The sequence below is a fragment of the Tenrec ecaudatus genome, chromosome 14, assembly GCF_050624435.1.
Source record: "Tenrec ecaudatus isolate mTenEca1 chromosome 14, mTenEca1.hap1, whole genome shotgun sequence".
In the NCBI taxonomy this organism is placed as follows: Eukaryota; Metazoa; Chordata; class Mammalia; order Afrosoricida; family Tenrecidae; genus Tenrec; species Tenrec ecaudatus.
Window position 1 is genome coordinate 36,578,272 of NC_134543.1, and position 22,495 is coordinate 36,600,766.

Genomic DNA, 22,495 nt, shown 5'->3' on the forward strand with positions numbered 1-22,495 from the left:
GAACTCTATGATGCTCACTCTCCCGACACAACGGCTGGAGCCAAAGTGGGTGAACAAGTAAATGTGGTGAAGAAAGCTGATGGTACCCGGCTATCAAAAGAGATAGTGACTGGGGTCTTCAAGGCTTGAAGATAAACAAGCGGCCATCTAGCTCAGAAGCAACAAAGTCCACATGGAAGAACACACCAGCCTGTGTGATCGAGTGGTCCCAAAGGGATCAGTTACCAGGCATCAAAGAACAAAAAATCATATCATTGATTGCACACCTCCATGATAGGATCGCTGAAGACAAATGGGTACATGAGCAAATGTGGTGAAGAAAGCTGATGGTGCCCGGCTATCAAAAGAGATAGTGTCTGGGATCTTAAAGGCTTGAAGGTGAACAAGTGGCCATCTAGCTCAGAAGCAAAAAAGCCCACATGGAAGAAGCACACCGGCCAGTGCGATCACGAGGTGCCAAGGGACCAGGTATAAGGCATCATGCAAAAAAAAAAAAAACAACGATATAAATGTGTGTATGTATGTGTATATATGTGTATATGTATATATATACCATATTAAATGAAGGGGGAAGTGCAGAGTGGAGACCCAAGGCCCAAGTGTCGGCCAATGGAGATCCGCTCATAGAGGCGTTTAGGAGAGGAGATTGGTTAATTAGGGTGCAAAATAGTACCGATGAAGAACACAGCTTTCCCCCAGATCCTGGATGCTTCCTCCCCCCAACTACCATGATCCGAATTCTACCTTGCAGGCCTGGATAGGACAGAGGCGGTACACTGGTACATATGAGGGCTGGAGGTACAGGGAATCCAGGGTGGATGATACCTTCAGGACCAAGGGTGTGAGGGACGATGCTGGGAGAGTGGAGGGTGAGTGGGTTGGAAAGGGGGAACTGATTACAAGGATCCACATGTGACCTCTTCCCTGGGAGAGGGACAGCAGAGAAGGGGGGAAGGGAGACTCCGGATAGGGCAAGATATGACAAAATAACGAGGTATAAATTACCAAGGGCACATGAGGGAGGGGGGAAAGGGGTGGGAGGGGAAAAAAAAAGAGGACCTGATGCAAGGGGCTTAAGTGGAGAGCAAATGCCTTGAGAATGATTGGGGCAGGGAATGTATGGATGTGCTTTATACAATTGATGTATGTATATGTATGGATGGTGATAAGAGTTGTATGAGTCCCTAATAAAATGTAAAAAAAGAAAAGAGGAGAAAAAAATGATTAGGGCAAAGACTGTATAGATGTGCTTTATACAATTGATGTATGTATATGTATGAACTATGATAAGAATTGTATGAGCCCCTAATAAATTGTTAAAATTAATTTAAAAAAAAAAGAAAAGATGAAAAAAAAAGAATCTGGGGGATCAAGAACACCCAGACTCAATTGCTAGGATACGGACTGGTCCCACCTTTCCAGAACCAATGTGGCAATATGCTGTGACTTAAGAACGTATGTTCTCCAAGTTTCTGCAACTTACTCCAAAGGACTACCCCAGAGATTACCAGGATGCCCCCAACCTCACCATTGTGCTAGCATGGAGGTAGAGAAAACCCACTTCTTTATGGTGTCATATAAAACTGTGTAGACCTACCCATAAAAATATATGCCTCTAGTCAAAACACATTACACTTTATAAAAATTCATGCATATCATACACTTAAATTTCTATAGAAAATTACAGAAGATTTGCAAATCTGATCTACCCAACACAAACTTAAATCAATAGCTCATATTGGCAGGTGTACATCATTTCCTATAAAATAAAATAAAATGTTCTTACTGTTTATAAACCAAGCCCCAAAATACTTAACAAAAAAATTACGGCCATCAAGTCAATTCTGACTCATAGCAACCCTATAGAACAGGGTAGAAACCGCCCGTGTGGGTTTCTGAGACTGTAACTCTTTACAGGAGGAGAAAGCCTCGTCTTTCTCCTGAGGAGCAGCTGGTGGTTTCAAACAGCTGACTTTGAAGTTAGCAGCCCAACTCGTGAACATTTCACCACCAGAACTCCTTTTTAAATTCATCATCAGGTCTTATTATTATTACTTCAATGTAATCTCAATGTCTTTGGACACTATTTAAGTAATTTAGAATAATTTATTAAAACGGCCAGTGTTATTCTGCAATTCTAACTCTGATGGGACAGCAGGTAAAGGGTACAAAAGTTGAGTTCCTAACGTAATGTGTATCTTTCAACAATAAGAGGATCTCATTTTAACACTTCAATGCTGCCTCAAAATAAGTATAGTAATCAGTACCCCAAAACTACAGCAATGTTAAGCGCTGGAAGTTTAATGAGATGGCACGAGTACAGCGCTCTGAGTAAAAACTCCAAGTCCTTTGCAGGAGGTTTGAGGGACACTGTATCATGTTTCCGTCACATTTAATTTGGAGTCCCCACATACATGTGGCTCTGGAGTCAGAGGAAGCTCTCTGCGTGCCTGGGTTTAAAAAAAAGACAACTTAGCCCATGTAAAATCAGTAAAAACAACTTGAATTATACGCACACAATTCATTCTTTAAAATAACATCCCTCGGCTTTCACTTGCTTTCCTAAACTTTACAGTAAATCTGGATTGTTATCGCCTGGGGCAAAATGAGCCTGAAGTCCACGCTATCTGGCAAGGAGCCCTGGTGGCACTGTGGGATAAGCACTGGGCTATAAACCACAAGGGCATTGGTTCAAACCCACCAGTGGGAGAAAGATGAGGTAGTCTGTTCCCATAAAGCTTTGCAGTCTTGGAAACCCTATCTATACATGTGGCTATGAGTCAGAGTCGATGCCTGAGCAAGGGATTACACACATGGGGTTGCCATGAGTCGGAATCCATCAAACAATAATGGGCTCCACTCTGCAGCAACTAATAACTCATGTCCCATCCATTACATTTCCCACATACAACTGCTACCCTGAAGTGTGATTCAAATGATTAAAAAGTCTTTGCCCCAAGCCGGCATCTTCACATATAAATAAACAGGTACCTGATACAGGCTGCCAAAGAAGCACACTCAGAGGATGGAAAGTGTGTGTGTGTGTGTGTGTGTGTGTGTGTTGGGGAAGAGGGAATGCAATATGCAACAAAAGCTCTAGGCAGGGACAGCAACTTGATAGGCCCAGGGCAGATTGGGAAGCATGGCTTCGTTCCATCAGAAGGTCACTGGAAGCACAGTATTTTATTTTTATAGTAGGGTATTGGGTTCTGAGGTTTCTGATACACCCCAGGAAGCTAGCAAAAGCTAGTCTCAGCACTGTGCCAGCCCCCTGCCAGGTCGCTAATGGGGGTGGAGAGCGATGAGCACACCCAACCAAAACACAGGCGAAGGCAAAAGGGGCTCTGAGCGGGTCCATTCCTTTTACCCAAGAGAAGCAGCCCTCTCTGCACTTAGGGACCAGTGAGTCATGAACAGGAGGTGGGAACAAATCACATTTGCGTTACTGGGAGGGCCGACACGGTGAGGCCTTTGTGCTCAGCAGCCGGTTCAGTTTTCAGAGCATTTCCCAGCAAGGACCAAAAGCAATTGGAACAAAGGAAACCGAGCAGTTAGACACTTGAATTGTGGCCATTAATACTCCAGAGAATGGGGTGCTTCAGGGTTAGTAATGACTAGTTTGGGGTGTGTGTGTCTGTGTTTGGGGTGAGAGGGACTGCTTGATGTAGGTAAAGGGGCCCAAGGAATCAGATAAAAGTGGCTTTATCTGAAATGTTCATAAATGATGAGAATTTTCTTACATCTTTTTTTAAGAGTTGTTATTTGCAAAGTTCTCTTTTCTTAGGACTTTTCAAGGGAGAGGAGAAATACAGCCCAAGGAGGTATTTCCTTTCCATCCTCACCACTTAATTAGGAAGAGCCTTTTACTGTGTTCAAGGTTTTAATTGCCTCCCTACGCCCTCCACCCCCAAACAAGTTCCTTCTTAAATTACAACCATAGAACAACTGAGCCAGAGCCAAACAGACATCTGAAGCTCCACTCACATAGAGCAAAACACCAACACAATTATTCTAGTGAGCATTTCCTCCCTCTCTCTCCCTCCTTCTCTTTCTCCCTCCCTCTCTCACTCACCCTTGACAGCTTTTCTTGCGTGACACCAGCAAATGCTACAACACGGAAAACTCCCAATAATATGAAGAAACAGAGTAAAGTCATGGGGGGGAGGGGGTGGGCGGCAGAAAGGAGGAAAAGAGGAAACAAAGAGGTAGAAATGACAAATAGGCTACCTTGGTTTAATAAAAAAAGGAAGAAAGAAAGAAAAATTTAACACATATTTTTATTAAAATGGCAATGATTCAAAGTGAATTGGTTTACTTCCATATAACTTAATCCTTTCTATTTTACTTCTTTTTTCCTTCCTTATTATTATAATAATATATAGCCAGTAAAAGATTATATTATATTAATTATATTAGTGGGTCTAAGACTATCACAAGGCCTTTGTCCCTACCAACATTTAGACCAAGGGGGATATCGCCATTCATCTCTTTTAGATTCATGGAGACATGAGATCCGTGAATTTTTTTCAGAATTCTGAGCATAAACTCAGAGCCTACTCACTACTCTGAAATTGTCTAACTAATTAAAATACTATTTTAGAAAACAAGTTAGTTGCCATCAAGCTGGTTCCAGCATACGGTGGCTACACATGTGTCGGAATAGAACGTGCTCAGTAGGGTTTGCAATGGCTGGCTTTTCGCCATGACTTTCTTCCACTTGTGGGTGGACTCAAGACTCTAATCTTTCAGTGAGCACTGAGGGCATTAACTGTGTCACCTCCATGCTCAAAAAATACCAGCTGCTGTTTATGGATCACTAGTAACATGCTGCTATGGCCCCTAATCTTCACAACCCTTGTGCAAGCTAGGCACTATCAACTATTCCTAGTGAGGAGGAAACTGAAGGTGTCACCCAAGAGTATCATCACTCATTCGCTGTTATTGAGTTGGTTTCAACTCTGTAGGACAGGATAGAAATGGCCCTGAGGGTTTGGGAGATGAACTCTTAACAGGAGTAGAAAACCTTCTCTTTCTCCGATGGAGTGGCTAGTGTTTGGGAAAGGCTGACTTTGAAGTCAGCAGCACAACCTGTAATCACTATTCCACTAGGGCTCCAAACAGTATCAAACAAAAGTAACATTTTGCCGAAGGTGATTCAAAATTGGTGGTAGCAATTTATCAACAGAGAACTGCTAGAAATTCATGCCAGATTTATAAGAGTGCATGGAGGATCGTTGCTAAGATCAAGCTACTCTTCAATGAAGGCAGAAAATACCAGAAAGATGTCGACCTTTGTTTTATTGACTATACAAAGGTATTTCATTGTGTAGATCATAACAAATTATGAGCAGCATTGAAAAGAGCAGGAATTCCAGAACACTTAATTGTGTTTGTTTGGAATCTGTAGACAGATAGCAACACAGTTTTTTGACCAAAACCAGGGAATATTGTCTTATTCAAAATCAGGAAAGATGTGCATCAGGAGCCTGTCACCAGATTTTTTCAATATATGTGCTGAGCAAACAATCCAAGAAACTAGAATATATGAAAAAGACAGCATCAAAATTAGAGGAAGACTCACGAACCATCGATAATCTGCAGATGACACACCTTGCTGGCTAAAAGTGACGAGAACTCTAGGCACTTACTAATGATAATCAAATGAATAACACATGAAGTGTAATTCAAGATGAATTACATTTCAACATTTTTCAAAGTTCTTACACCTGGACAAAGAGCAATATTACAACAAATGCAGAAATATTGAAGCTGTCAAGGATTTCATTTTATTTGGATCCACAACTATGGAAATATAAGTCAAGAAATCAAAGAATATATTGCATTAGGCAAATCTGCTGCATAAAAATTCTTTAAAATGTTAAAAAGCAAAGGTGACACTTTTAGGACTAAGAGATGCCTGACCCAAACCCTGGTAATTTCCAGTTGCCTTCTGTGCATGTGATAACTAAACAATAAATAAGGAAGACCAAAGAAGAACTGATGTCTTGAGTTATGGTGTTGGCAAATAAAACTGAATACGCCGTAGACTGCCAGAACACGGAATCCAGGGAAGATGATCCCTTCAGGACAGCTGTGTGAGGGGTGATACTGGGAGGGTAGACGGAGAGTGGGTTGGAAAGAGGGAACCGATTACAAGGAGCTACATGTGACTTCCTCTCTGGGGCACAGACAACAGAAAAGTGGGTGAAGGGAGACGTCAGACAGGGCAGGATATAACAAAATAATAATTTATAAATTATCAAGGGTTCATAAGGGAGTGGGGAGTGGGGAGGGAGGAGAAAAATGAGGACCTGATGACAAGGACATAAGTGCAGAGCAAATGTTTTGAGAATGATGAGGGCAATGACTGTACAGATGTGCTGTACACAATTGATGTATGTATGGATTGTGATAAGAGTTGTATGAGCCCCTAATAAAACGATTTAAAGAAAAAAAGAAAGTGTATAGGCAGAATGTTTCTTTGAAATGAAAAAGGTAAGACATAGTTTCACATACGTTGAATATTTTATCAGGAGGTCCCAGTCCCCCCAAAAGGACATCATGCTGGTAAAGGGTCAGCAACAATAAAAAAAACCTCAGCAAGATACAGTAATAAAGTGACAGCAACAATGTGTATAAACAAATTAATGATTGTGAAGATGGAGAAGAACCAGGTAGTGTTTCATCTTGTTAAATGTACATAAGTTCACGGTGAGTCACACAAACCCTATGTCACCTAAAAACAATAATACATTTTTATGGAATGATCTTATCTGCCCAAAATCAGAACAGGCAAAAGAGACCAGCAGTTATGATTTAATACATTAAAAAACCTCAAGGTAAATGAAGATTTTGCTAAAAGAGTCAGAGATTGAATAGCAAAACCTCCATCGCTTGCTGTGACAGTATTCCATTGAGAACTCCATGTGTTATCTTGCAGATGTAGAGGATGCCGCCATGGGTCCTCAAACTTATTCCATGACTTGGTTGTCTGATTACTACATCTGAAAACTACCTTAACAGGTTTTGATCACCCAATGTACCAGCTGTGTCCTGAACAGAATTAAAGCAGGCTACAATAATAGATTAAAAATTGAAATTGATGAGTAATATTGTTTTGATTATCTAGTGGTAGGTTCCGCTAATCCTACGTTCTTGAAGAGTTCCCATTTTCTGATCCCGACTTTATCAGTGATACAGTTTTCATTCACTGACCAAGGGTTATCTTTTCTACCTGAAACATAGAGTATGTCACAGTCACCAAAGTCAGAGGCTAGTAATTGGGACTCTAGGTTGCCAATAAGATGTGATCCTGCCCTTGACAACATAAGAACTCCTATAAATAAGTTTTGCCTTGGGTGAGTGCTTTAAGGAAAGAGACTAAGACCGCTCAGCAGTGTACACATGGACACAAAAGGCTATGACAAGACAAGAGATATGCAGAGCAGCTCTCAGTTCTTGGTACTTACATCTGCAATAACAAAACAAGCCCTAACTGTCCATTTCACTCTGAAGCAAGCCTGTGCGATAGAGTAGAACTATCCCTTTTGGTTTCTAAGGCTGTACATTTTACAGAAGCAGTCTGCCTCATGCTTAACCCACAGTGCCACCATAGCACTTTATATCTATACCCTCTCAGAAGCTAGAACATGAACTCAGAAGTCAAATAAAAACTGAATCATTAGCCATTTCATTAATGAAAGTAACAAATTAGCAATAACTTAAATGCCCATCAGTAAGGGCTTGATTGGAGCTGTGATAGCTCAATGGTTAAGCACTTGGCTGATAACCCAGAGGTTGGTGGCTCAAACCCACCAACTGATGTGCAGGGTAAAAAGGCTTGGCCATCTTCTCCCAAAAAAATTAGAGCTTAAGAAATCCTATGAGGCATTTCAACTACTATAGGTCACTGAGTTTATGAGTTAGAACAGACTTGATGGCTTACAATAAGTGGCTTACTTAAAAATACACACACACACACACACATACATACACACATAAGCACAATCAATCCCTACATAGATAACATGAGACCACAAGAAAGAACAAGGAACCCTTTGAAGTCCCAACATTAAATGATTTCTAAGATGTGTTAGTGACATTTTCAACAAGATAGTAAATGACAGATATACACATACACATTTATATATTGCCTCTGTGAATAAAACATGCATGGAAGGAAACCAGACAACTAGGAGTCCGAGTTGCCTTCAAGGAAGCAGGTAGAATGACTTGAAACCTGAGTTAGCTAAAGATCGATTCCCATACATTACTGTTATCTCTGCAATTCTTAACCAAGTCAGATTATTTCTTATTGAAAACAAATATAATTTTTAAAAGTCCAATCTTATTTGCCAAAATGTTTCACAATTGATTCATTAGGAAAAAAAGAATTATTCTTCACTGTATATGTTTGCAAGTTCTTTTAATATCTGGGCCAATACGTGTGTCCATTAAATTATACTAGTCAAAGCTCCAAACAATATTTAAAAAAAACCTCTACAACAGTTTTTTAAATAAATAATTGTATTGGGAGCTCGTACAACTCTTATCACGCTCCATACATACATCCATCATGTCAAGCACATTGTACATTTGTTGCCATCATCATTCCCGAAACATTTGCTTTCTACTTGAAACCCTGGTATCAGCTCCTCATTTTTTGCCCTTCCCTTCCCCACCCTCCCTCACGAGCCCTTGGCAATTTATAAATTATTATTTTTCCATGTCTTACACTGTCCGATGTCTCCCTCCACCCACTTTTCTGTTGTTAGCCCCCCCAGGGAGGGGGTTATATGTAGATCATTGTGATCAGTTCCCTCTTTCTCCCCCACCTTATCCTTACCCTCCTGGTATCACTACTCTCATTATTGGTTTTGAGGGGCTTAATCTCTCCTGGACTCCCTGTGTTTCCAGTTCCTATCTGTACCAGTGTACATCCTCTGGTCTAGCTGGATTTGTAAGGTAGAATTGGGATCATGATAATGGGGGGGAGGAAGCATTTAAGAACTAGAGGAAAGTTGTATGTTTCATCGTTGCTACCCTGCACCCTGACTAGCTCATCACCTCTTACCCTTCTGTAAGAAGATGTCCAGTTGCAATATCTTTCTTCCTAAGACAATATTGTCCTAGAAATTAAAAAATAAGATGCTACAAAGGTTGGTGACTACTAATAGAAATCATTGTCCCTAATTATGAACAAGGAAAAAGATGTTTACAACCTCATTCATTTGCCCATCTTTGGCGCCCCACTATCACCCAAAAGACTACGATTCCCATGAGAACCCTCACTCAATGTCACCATAAGCCTCAGCTTAATGGTAAAATAAACTAATTAAACTCATTTTTCTTTATCATTCAATGTGTTTTGACAGATACATGAGGCCATACAGATACACACTGAAATAAGTTTTGGACACAAGTGATTCCAACTGTACATGCCATAAAATGAGCCCTGCCCTGGGCCTCTCTTTCCAAAAACAAACAAAACAAAAAAAGCACCTCTTAGATTTAATGATGTGGATAGATGACCTCGACACATACCCTGCTGCCACAGCTAACAGAAAGGTGAGCAGTCTCCTCTAAGCAGGGGCCACAGTCCCACTTGCACTTCCTAGCAGGAGGCTCAAGGAGCATTTGACTCTTTTGCCACTTTTTACAGAAAAAGGAGGGGGGAGGAAATCAGTAGGAGCTACAGGAGCTATGCCAGCCCAAACCTATGATCTTTGGAGAGCACTCTTTAGTGCTCAGATAAATAGTAATAAACAATTACCATTCTATAGGCATCTCATTATAGGACAAAATTAAATAATTCCACAGGAGCTGTATATTAGATGATAGGGATAATTGTTACCTTCTGACTAAAATCTTTCAGCACAAGATAATTTCTCCAAGCTGTGCTATAGAACTTTAAAAAAAAATCCTCACTGTCAGAGTCAATTCCAGTTCATAGACATTCTAGGACAGGCTAGAACTGCCCCTTTGGGTTTCCAAGGTTATACTTCTTTACAGGAGTAGAATATGCTATGACTTTTAACCAGAGCAGAAAGCCACATCTTTCTCCTGAGGACCGGCTGGTGGATTGATAGATACTGCTGTCCTTGCAGGACTTCACTATGCTCCCAGGACAGAATGTTCAGTCTCCAATTGGGTAGGTTTTCATTGGACTCACAGATCAGATTAGGTCCAGGTGCTCTGCACAGCCCTAGAAATGATTAAGTGTTTCTATGGCTCTGATCTCCAGTGGAATTTCATCAGTGAATGGTTTGCTTCTGAGTTTCAAGAACTTCTTTTTTCTTATGTGGAAATTTAACCACTTATTAGTTTACCTGTAATTGATGGTAACACCAGATATGAACTAAGCAGCTGTTTTTCTTCAACCAGTATTAGACTTTGTACACATATGTTGAGGATTATTATAAACTATCAGTTCTTCAGATAAGAAATTATAGGTGTCAGTCAATGTCCTTGAAGAAAATCCTGTACTGACCAAACCCAAGCCTCGGCGAGGAGAATGCTTCATAGTTGAATACACAGGTTAAAAGAAAAGAAAGCTATCGAGCAGAGCAGAGAGGATTTCAGAAAAATCCAGAATACTCACCTTGAAGCTGCACTTTAGATTGTGACCACGTCTCTGCCTACATCCCCTTCAATGGCTTGGGTTTGGGCTTTGATAGAGACACTCAAAAGTAAATGCAGCTAATCAAACATTTGCCCATATCTGAAGGCATGCTGGGTACTCAAGTGCATTATGGAATGTAGTTAACATGCTTTGATTTTGAGAAATCCCAGAGAGATGGGAAGAAATGTAAATAAAAGAATGGAAAATATATAGACAATTGGACATTATGGAATCAGAAGCAGGGACAGACAATATACAAATAAGATTAAGCTGATACATCTGGAGAAGAAACACGAGCTCATTCATTCTTAAGTTGAAGTAAATGGGAAGCAGCAGTTTCAGTCATCTTGTAAATAGGAAAACCAAGACACAAAGCAGAAAAAAGTAACTACGTGCAAGAAAAGTCTAGGTTTATAAAAAACACCAAGGTCAGATCTCTGGCCTACGGTCTCCTACTGCCCTCAGCTTTTCTTCAGCACATAAAGAACGGTTTTGTTCAGGTGAAAGAGATGCAGCTCCAACGATAACACATCCCCATACCTTCAAGTTCTTTCTGACTCACAGCAACGCTGCATTATAATGTAAAACTGCTCCCTAAATCTTTACAGAGGCAGCCTGGCCCACTTTTCTCCTAAGGAGAAACCAGTGGCCTTTTGGTTAGAAATCAAGTGCATAACCATGTGCCACCAATGTTCCTGAGAGAAGAAGAAGAATAGAAAGAAACAAAAAACCATATGATATAAAACATCTTAAATCTTTTAGGAATATAAACCAAACCCACTGCCATCCAGTGAATCCCAATTCATAGCAGCTCTCTGGGACAGGGTGCAACTGCCTTGTGGGTTTCCTGAACTGTGACTCTCTAAGTGAGAGGTCTTCCACAGAGCTTCTGGTGGTTTCGAACTGCTGAATCTCGCGGTGAGCAGTACCATGCGTAACCACTACGTCACTAGGGCAGGTGAAAACCAGTAAAACTAGTGTTAAAATAGAATAGTGACAGTCTAATGTGGTTTACAGGGAGAAAAATGCACACTTTAAAAAGCATTTGTCTTTTTGCCTTTTATAATTATAGCATACTTTAGCTAAATATTCAGGTAGCAGCAATAAAATAAAAAACAACTACATGATTTCTATTTCATTAAGACAGGAAGACTCATTGTAATTCTAAAATATTTACTTAGATTTCTAGTTATATTATTCACTACAGCTGATAATGAAGAGGGAAATAATACTGTGGTACCATCTGCTTTCTGGAGCCTATCAGAGGTCAGACAGAATTAGATGCTACATATTGTGGTCAAATGTCATTTACAAGGTCTCTAAAGAGAGAAAACAAAAACCCTCACGACCAGCCCACTCGGTAACATGATAATCTGAGGAAAGATCGAGTCACCCATGATTTCATCTTGCTGGCATCCACAATGAACGCTGTGGAAGCAGCAGTCAAGAGACCAAGTGACGTATTGCATAGGGTAAATCTGCTGCACAAGACCTCTTTAAACTGTTGAAAAGAAAGGATGTTCCTTTTTGGGACTAAAGTGCCATATGCATATGCATGTGAAAGCTGGACACTGACTAAGGAAAACTGACGAAGAATCAATTGTTTGAATTATATACTAGTGATGAATATTGAAAGTACTGGGAACTGCCAGGCGAAAATAAATCGGTCTTAGAAGAAGTACAGTCAGAATGCTCCTGAGAAGCGTGGATGGTGACGCTTGATCTCACACACATGTTATCAGGAGAGACCAGTCCCTGGAGAAGGACATCATGCTTGGTAAAGCAGAGGGGAAGTGAAAAAAGAGGAAGACCCTGGACAAGATTGGCACTGTGGCTGCAATAATGGGCTCCGCACCTTGGCTGTGAGGGTGGCGCAGGACTGGGCAGTGTTTCAGTCTGCTGCAGAGGGCGCTGTGAGTCAGAACTGATTGGATGACACCTAACAACAAGACCTTGAACTGATGTACTCAAAATACTCTTTACAGGTATTATGCAAATCAATGGAACACCAAGTTTCTCAGACGATTTTGATCATCACATAGCATGCTGTACCAAGAACACATGAAATGCCAAAGAAGATAAATAATTTACCTACAATGGGCAAAGGACTTGAATAGAGTTTTTAGCAACAAGAATATTCAGATAGCCAACAAACACATGTAAAGATGACCAACACTTTCAGCTACCAGAAAGACGCAATTGAAACCACAAGGAAATACCACTTCCCTCCCACTAGAATTTTGCTTTGTATACTTTCGCTAAAACTAACATAATTTTAAATTATTTTAACATTTAAATTATGAACACACAAAAGGACTTTCAACACACCAGCTACAAGTTCACATACACTAGAATAAATAAGTTTAAAGATTGACAATGCTAAGTGTTGATGAGAATGTGGTACACCTAGAATTCTCATTCACTGCTGGTGGAAGTACCCACCGCTCCCATTCGGACACAGAGTAACTCTGCAGATCACAGTAATGGACCTATGGCCCCACTCCCAGGGGGACGGATAGCAGAAGAGTGGGTGATGCTAATGGGACTTAAGTCATTAAAATACAACTAGTGAAAAGGATCTTCATATACAATCTTTTTTGTTTTAAACTTAGACATTTTAGCCCTCAACAGAAATTGCTGATGAGATGTTCAATTACTTAAACTGAAAGCTTGTTTCCTCCTGCTTTTATTCTGTCGCAAATCCACGTCACAAAGAACTGCTGAAAAAGTTCAAGGTCCTCTCACCCTAATCTGATTCCCAACCATTCTTTAGAAAGCAGAATTGGGAAGTTGGAAGGGAATTTGAAGCTGTTCTTGTCCAGCAGTTTTTAACTATGTGATAACATAGAATGCCCAAATCAATTGTGAGATGCAATTTATTCCCACAAATAACTAAAATGCTGCAAATGTTGTCACATGACTTGGATTTAAAGTTATCTTTTTTAATAACCTCACTTCAACCCATGGGCATTCTCAGTTACGGCCCACTGAGAAACAAGAGAGACGCTTAAGCAGCTCCTCGGCCTGTCTTTTCTCTGTTGTAGTCTATAGCGATTGTGAAACCAAGTAAAATGAAATCCTCGATAACTTCAGTCTTTTCTATGTTTCTCATGATATTGTCTATTAGTCCAATTGTAGAGATATGGGTTTTCTTTACATTTCATTTGTCTTTGATTTTGCTTTAACCCTATCACTTTGAAGCCTGAGGTGCACCTGTCCCAAGCTGTGGCATCTTCAATCCCTTCATGTGCATGTAAAAGTAGAGGAATGAGAAAGAAATACTGCAGAAGAATTGATGCATTTGGACTATACTGCTGGCAAAGAATGTTGGAAAGTGCTGTGGACTTTATGAGCAACAAACAAATCTGTTTTGGAAAAGAACAACCAGAAGGCTCCTGAGAAGGGAGGAGGATGAGACGTCTCATGCACGTTGGACATGTTCTCAGCAGAGACCAGTCGCTACAAAATGACATCTTGCTTAAAGGGGAAAGGCTAGCTTGACACATGGGCCAAAGTGACGGACTCAGCATACAATGATTGTGAGGATGGCTCAGGAGCAGACAATGTCCCTCGAGGCAGACCAACTCGAAGGACAGCAGCTAAGAACAACAACAAATTTCTGGAGTGTGCTCATTACCAGTATACTAGGAATTGTTGTGACAATTATAAAATCAAAATTAAATCAAAGCATTCTAATTATTTTGTCTTCTATGAAAATCTAAGCATGCTGATAGGAACATGTTCCACAATCAGCATGCCATATATCCTGTGATAGAAAACAGGCAAAGAAAAACGAACCTAGTTGAATTCCTTCATATTAAAGACAAAAGAACACAGTCCAGGTTTTATCGAGCCAAAGCTAAGACGTAGGACGCCTGTCTAGACCTGCGAGTTCTCCCAGACTGTGCTCTGCCCGCCACTGCCTTGCCTTTGGGGCACTGATTGTGAAAGGGATGTCAATTTTCATTCAGGTTTTCTTCCGTGTGCACACAAATCTCAGATCTTTTCAAGCAATAACTCAGAGAGGAAGAAAATGCAACCGTCAACATACAACAAAAACATGACTAAAATAGATATGCTATGTATGGGCTAAAGAAGTGTGCGTATGAGTGTGATATTGTCCCTGGTCGCAAGGTGCTTGTAACCTATTGAGGGAAACAAAATGTAAGCACCTAAAATATACAGCCACAAACAAACCCTCCACTGCTATCCAGTCGATGTCTACTTATTGAGGCCCTATAGAACAGGATAAAACTGCTCAGGTAAGTTTCAAAGACTAAATGTTTGCGGGAGGAGAAAACTCTGTCTTTCTCTCACAACGTGGCTGGTGGTTCCGAACTGCTAACCTTTTGGGTAGAAAATCAGGCATCATAGAAGAGGTGGCATGTGACTTAAGACTTTAAAGACTCGGTAGGGTTTTAAACAGGAGCAATACAGAGGAGAAAATGATGGGCAAGTCCAACTAACAGTGAGATCAAGGGATGAAGCCAGGAAACAGAAGACCAAGTTCAAGTTCAGCGTGGCTCCAGTTACCTGTGCATGGGAAGAGAGGCACAGAAGAGCACAGTGAGAAGTAATTTTGGAAGCAAAAGGTAAAGCCACGCCAAATCACGGTGTCTTCAAAGACAACATTAAAAGTCTAGGCTTGGATAGGATATAAAGGAAGGGACATAATTAGATCTTGCGAAGATCACTACAGCATCAAGAAGAAAGAGCTGCAGCAGGGAGAAGTTAAAACGCAGGAGTTCATTAACTTCGTAATAGTTGAAGAGTCATTAAGAGGGCTCGAGATATGACAGTGGCAATGGCAACCAGAAAGAAAGCACTGAGTGCAGAGGTGGAATCAAACTGGGACCAGGGTCAGCTGATGGAGAGCCCAACAGGAAAGCATGAACCAGACATTGACTCTGGGCTCTGAGTTCTCTGGCGGAAGATACTGGCCATGAGTAACCAAGAGGAAGCATAAAAAAGATAAGAAGGGTGGAAAATTGGAGGGATTACCAATGATTTTGTCTGAGATAAAACAAACTATTTTCCACTACGTGTTGTACTTCATGTCTATTCTACAAGATCTTATCTTTACACATAGTTTCAGTTAGTAAGTACTCGTAAAAGTGGTTCAATGCATCAGAAAAATAAATTCATAAACATGTACATGTTTCTGATTAAAAACTCACGGCCATCAAGTTGATTTCAACTCATGGCTACCCTATAAGACTGTAAGAACTTGCCTCTGGGATCCTGAGACTGTTAACTCTTTATGGAACTAGAAAGCCTCGTCTTTTGAAGTGCTGACCTTGCAGTTAGCAGCCAAATGCATAACCTCTTTGTCACCAGGGATGATGTTTCTTGATTATCAATTTTATTTTTAAGAATTTGACTCGCAGACAATCTCACACATGTGCACCAATAATTAAATACAAATTAAAAAGACAGCTACAGCATTGTTAGCTACGGGTCCATCAATAATGGCTGCCTCGAGACAGTGAACAAAAGGTAAGATACAAAATACTAAAAAATAACTCATAGACCAGACTCCTCATTATTCTAGTCAAGCCAAGCATTTATCCACAGAAAGTCTTTTCTGAGATATAATATAGATGAAACTGAAGATTATATAGCATAGTATGAGATATGAACAAACCTTCTTCCAGTCCTCTGCCAATTTTTCACACATTCTTTCACCAGCAATTAAAAGTGCTTATACAAATATAAAAGGAAAATATAACTTGAAGCGTAAATTATTACAGGGACCTGTAAATACTCCAAGGAGCCCCGGTGGCTCAGCAGTTAAAGCACTTAGCTGCTAATTGAAAGCCACTAAAGTTCAAACCCACCAGCTGCTCCTTGAGAAGAAGATGTGGACAGGCTATTTCCATAAGGATCCCCGTTTGGAAACCAAGTTCTCCTCTGCCCTGCAGGTCCTATAAATCGAAATTGACTTAACGACATTGGTGACTTGGTTTGGGTGACACAGAAAACTTATGTTGACAGGTGGCAGATTTAAATTTGAATCACTTACTTGGTTTTATTTGTTTGCTTATTTCTACTTTTCTATCATATTAGATTCTATGATAATAAATTAAGAGAAAGAGGAAAAAATTAAGTAGCACTTTTTTTCTAGTTAACAGTAAGAAAACTGTATGTGCCTCCATGAAACTGAATTTTGTTATGGAAATATAAAATATTTTCAAATTCCATGCTATTTTCCAAATGTTGATTAATATACCTTGATGTCTTTTGTGTATTAAATTAAAATTCTAAGACCTACCTGTCTCTAATATAATTGTCTCTTCAAATCTTATTCCCTATTTCTAAATTAACATGCAATAAAACTTTAGACAATTCTATACAACTTAACTTCATTATGGTTTGCAACTATACTTTAAAATAAAACAACCAATGTCATTTCAAAGCACATTTATCAAAGTTTACATCATATACAGCACATTCTAGAAAGCATCAAAGACAGTTCTAATGATTATGGTAAGAAATTCAAACATCATTAATAGGAACTATAATCAGTACATAACATAAAAATAGGTGACACACACACAAAGTACTTTTTTGAAAGCAAATGTTACATTTTCACTTTAAAAGCGTTCCATCAGTAATCACTTCTTATGTCATAAAATAAAATGTTTAAACAAATTTGATTCAACTCCGTTATTTTGGAGCCATCATGGCTTTGAGCCTACTCCACCCAAACCAATAAATATTTCTTCCGCAAATAACACTGTGTTCCAGCACTAAACCTGGAAAAAAATAACACCCAGGGGAGGAAAAGAACAAGTTATTACTGACACGAAAGGATAATATATCACATTAAGAGTCACTTTAGCAATATTTCAGGGTGTTGGAAAGGTCATTTCTTATATTGAAAATGAACATATGGGCAGACTGATATTCAGCTTCCAAAATGATGCCAAGGAATCCTACTTCCTTATGTGCGTGCCGCTGTAGATTCCCCCTCACATGATGAATCAGAGTAGATCTAGATGACCAACAAATATGGTAGAAATGCAGGTGGAGGTCTTCCAAGGCTAACAGAAATATAGCATGCGCCAATTTGTCAGCCACCTGGGTGAGCCACCTTAGAAGAAGACCATCCAGCCCCAGTGTCACGCATCCGGAGAAGAAGACCATCCAGCCCCAGTGTCACGCATCCGGAGGCTGAAGAACCAGCCAACAACTCACTGAGACCTTCTGAGAGACCCGGCATTAAAGCTGAGCAGCCCGCACCTGTAACTGCCAATAAATGGCCAATGTTGCAATCTTCACAGAAGACCACCAGGTATATTTTCTAGCACAGTCACTAGGGTGTTTGAACCACCAAACGTTTGATCAGCAGTCCAACGCGTAACCACTGTGCACCAAGGCTCCTTGGATAGATCTATGAAAAAGAGAGAGAGATACACTATCTCACTGCCATCGAGTCAATGCTGACTCACAGTGACCGTGTGTTTCTGAGACTGGAACTGATGTTTATGGGGGTAGAAAGCACAGTCTTTTCCAAAGGAGCTGCTGGTGGTTTCAAACTGTCAATCATATGGATCACAATCCAATACATAACCACTACACCACCAGTGCTCCGTGATAGATTATATATATATAATACATATTGTCTTTGTGTGCGCAGATAGACATAAATATTGTATTGGAGGGGGATTGTATTGTAAACTATTGTATTGGTAGATTGTTGGAGTGTGAATGACAAAGGGGCATGAACATAAGGAAGTAGGTATGAATCATTGGTATCATTTTTGAAACTGGACATCAGAGTCTGCCCATGTGTTCATTTTCAGTATAAGAAATGACCTTTACAACACTCTGAAAATATTGTAAACAAAAACAAACAAGCATACAACTACAAAATATTACTTAATATAGAGATATAGATATACAAACACTAAATACACATGTGCATATATGTATATGTGTGTGTACATATATGTATATCCTGATAGCATAGTGGGTTATGAATTGAGCTACTAACTCAAAGCCAGCAGCTTCTTGGGAGAAACATGAGGCTTTCTATTCCCATGAAAAGTTAGTCTTGGAAACCCACAGGGGCAGTTCAACTCAGCCCTACAGGGTTGTTATGAGTCAGAATCAACTCAAAGGTGTGTCTTGTGTATATATGAGGGGCTTCAAAAAGTTCATGGAAAAACTGAAGTAAGAGAAAATGAAATTTTCCCATGAATTTTTTGAAGCTCTCACACAAATGAAAACGCAGGAAATATAAATAAAATAGGCAACTAAAAATATTAGGGGCCTTTAGTTTAATTGCAGAAAGGATAAATACAACCCCAATAATCATTTAACAGTTTTATTGGCATATAATTCAAAAACTATCCATCTGAATACTTAATCATATTCAGAAGAATTGTACAATTATCACCCAAGTTCTTAATTTAAGAACCCAAGTAATTTCTGAAACAATAATTATACTAGATACTCTCAGGTTAAAACATAAAAAGCATTCTGAATCTTGAATACTAATTAGTAGGATGTTTATTTTGTTTGTTTGTTCAGATATGAGTTAGTAATTCTAAGAGAACTTTCTGTGTGTCCAGGCTTAAGTCAAGAAGAACCTATATTGAAGAACTAGGCGTCACATTTCTCACTGTCAGTGTAGGAGCTAGAAACACGGAAGGAGAGAAGAAGGACAGACAGCGGGAAGGAAGCGTTGCTGCACTGCACTCGTCAGTGTGGGCTCGGGGACTATGACTGTGCTGTTCCTGCTCAAAATGATATGACCCGGATCTAGTTTTAAGGAATCATTAGATAAAACCAAAATGCAGAGCATTTTACAAAATAACAAACATATTTTCACCAAAAGAGGAATGTCATTAAAAAAGGGAGGGGTAACTAAGAAATTGTTCCAGATTAAAGGAGATAAAAAGGCAGACAAAATAAATGCAACACATGAGTGTGATTCTGTGTTATTCTTCAAAGGGGCCAACATAGAATGACCACATGACTTCTCAAGTCCTCTCCTCATGTGCCCAAAAGACTTGAAAGGAACACAAATAAACGCTTGTCCTCCAGTGATGCAGTCCTCACAGTCAACTCAGAAACAGCCATGGCTATCAACTGGTGAAAGGCTAAAGAAAGTATGGCATAGCCATACAATGGAATACTACTCAGACATAAAGAGCAACGAAACCTACAGACCCTGTGGCATAGAGTGACCTTGACAAAATAAGTCATAAAGGAGAAATATTGTATGATTCCATGTCTATGGAATATCGGGAATAGGTAAACACTTAAAGACCAAAGTGTATTAGCTACTACCGGAGCGGGTGGAAAATGGAAGAGAGTTATTGTTTAAGAGATACTGAGTTTCGGTTTTGGGGGATGAGAAAATATAGAAACCGATAATATGGAAACAGACAATGCTTGTACAAGATGGTGAACATAATTAATGGCACATCGAATATGATTGAAATAGCCAGTGTTTTGTTCTACGCAGCTCATCTCATTGTACTGTGCTGCCCTTGCCCACACTGCACGGACATGGCTATTTTTGCAAACTGAAGGCTGTGGCAGCTGCATCGAGCAGCCTCTTGGTGCCATTTTCCAACAGCGGGTTCTCACTTCATGTCACTGTGACACATTTGGGTATTTCTCGTAATTTCTCCCATTTCAGATTTTTTCATCATACCATTGTACACTTAAGAAACTACAGCATAGTGTAAACAACTTTTACATGCACTAGGAAAAAAACCCAAAAAATGTGTGTGACTCACTTTATTGCAATATTCACTTTATTGTGGCAGTCTTGAACCAAAAATCATAATATCTCCGTAGCATATTTGGATATAGTTCACCACAATAAAAAAAAAGAAGCATAGCATGGTCTCACGTGTGCCAGGGTATGTATGTGTGTGATGATAGATTCCTGAAAACACAGTCATAAAAATAATTATGGTGGAATTCTCCTAGTGATGGGATATCAAGTACTTTTTATTTCTCTATATTATAATTTTCAATTTTTCATGTTAATATATTATACACTATATTTAAAAGTTCTCTTTTATAGACTAAAAAATAATACATACAGGGCATGTTAGTATACTTATGAAACTGACAGAAATAAAAGAAAATACATATGATGGATGCTAGAGGGATAATGTTCAATGATGACCATTTTCTTGGAAAGACAGTGGAGGAGGTGGATCGAAGAAGAATACATTTTTTTAATGGTGCATGCTTTCCCATGATAATGAAGAAAAACGAAAGAGCATTAAACTACTCTTCACCAGAGGTTCTGATATGAAAAATTTATATCTAGTTGGGGTGAAATAACTTACATAAAAACATGTGTGGTCGAGTGCATTATTTATTTTAATTTAATCATTTTATTAGGGGCTTGTACAACTCTTATCACAATCCATACATACATCCATTGTTTCAAGCACATTTGTACATTTGTGGCCATCATCATTCACTAAGCATTTGCTTTCTACTTGAGTCCTTGGTATCAGCTCCTCATTTTCCCCTCCCTCCCTGCTCCCGCATCCCTCAGAAACCCTTGATAATTTATAAATTATTATTTTGTCATGTCTTACACTGCCCGATGTCTCCAAGTGCATTATTTAATATGGCTTTTCTAATCCTTGAAACACCAGCATATTTCCTCTTTAACTGGTAGATCTAGGTAAGATAGGGTGGAGGAAGATGCTGACAGAATTATGATTCGGTGGTGAGTGATAGTTAACAGAGTGTGATTGTAAAACCATGGACTTCTAAGGTGGTGAGTGGTCAATGTTGCCATACTGCTTGGGTATAAAGTAAACCATTTCAGGACAGCAGTAGGGGATTTGACTACCATCAAGAAAGGAGACTTAGGAGTGGAATGTGCCCTTACGACCGAGATTCTGGCGTATGTCCTCAATCCCAAAACAGAACGCTTGGACACTAGAGAAGTATCACAGGAATGGCAGGGGTAGCAGGAGAACCAACAGGCCAGACAGAGCAGTGGATTTCCTGGCCCAAGGAGCAAGCAAAGCTGAGTGCCTTTGGGGAGGGTGCTTGCCTGCGGAGTGGGGTGCCCCCAGGCACTTACTTGGGGATCTAGAGCTGAACGCCTCCAGACTGAGGTATATCCTAAAGTGGTAAGCCCTTTGGGCATGTGTTGGCAGCATTAAAGAGCACTGTAATATTACCTAAACAAGACAGATGCCAAGGAAGAGAGAAAGGTACACCTTCTGAGAAGAGGCTGTCCTGAATAGAATGGTATGCTAAGCACTTTTAAATCCTTATTTGTAACCTTCTAGCTCTTCTAATAATTCCCATACTTGTGAGTCCTGTCTGCGTTTGTTGTGGCCACCGTGTTAAATTACCAGACCTGGGAGAAGTAATAGGGTGCCTAGAAGGGATGATTGGCATCAGAACTGGTAGAAAGTAGGAGTCTGGAGGCATGTCTGACCGCTGCCTCATAGGAATCAACCTTGGACAGCTGATGCTGATGGGTCTGATTCTTTCTCCTTGTGAAGTGAATGGAGACCAGACACATTCCCATGCCTTTTTACCACTACATGTGTCTATAAGGGAAGTACATTAAAGGAAAGGTCTATGGAGACTGATATATAGAAAAAACATGGGGCTTGAGGATAAGAAACATCTGAATAAATTAAAAAGAGAATTTTCTAGACCTATAAAAATACTATCAAAGGTATACCGGTTGAAGTATACACCAGAGGACTGCAAAGGAAGCTTCTTATTATAGCAGGAAATACAAGTGCCCGGTCAGGGTGTGGTCAGATTAGACATGGCCTCAAAGGACAAACAGAGAAATTTAGAATTGAGGCTCAAGTCATTCTTGAGTAGAGGAATGATATGAGAGAAATGTTTTCAAAAGATAAAGCT

At 39.8% G+C, this 22,495-nt stretch overlaps 1 protein-coding gene across 2 annotated transcripts in view; it reads right to left on the bottom strand.

Annotated features, from left to right (window-relative positions):
- The window catches only part of RAD51B (RAD51 paralog B), a 747,597-nt gene that overhangs the window by 503,117 nt on the left and 221,985 nt on the right, over window positions 1-22,495 (bottom strand). The gene's annotated exons all lie outside the window — the stretch shown is intronic.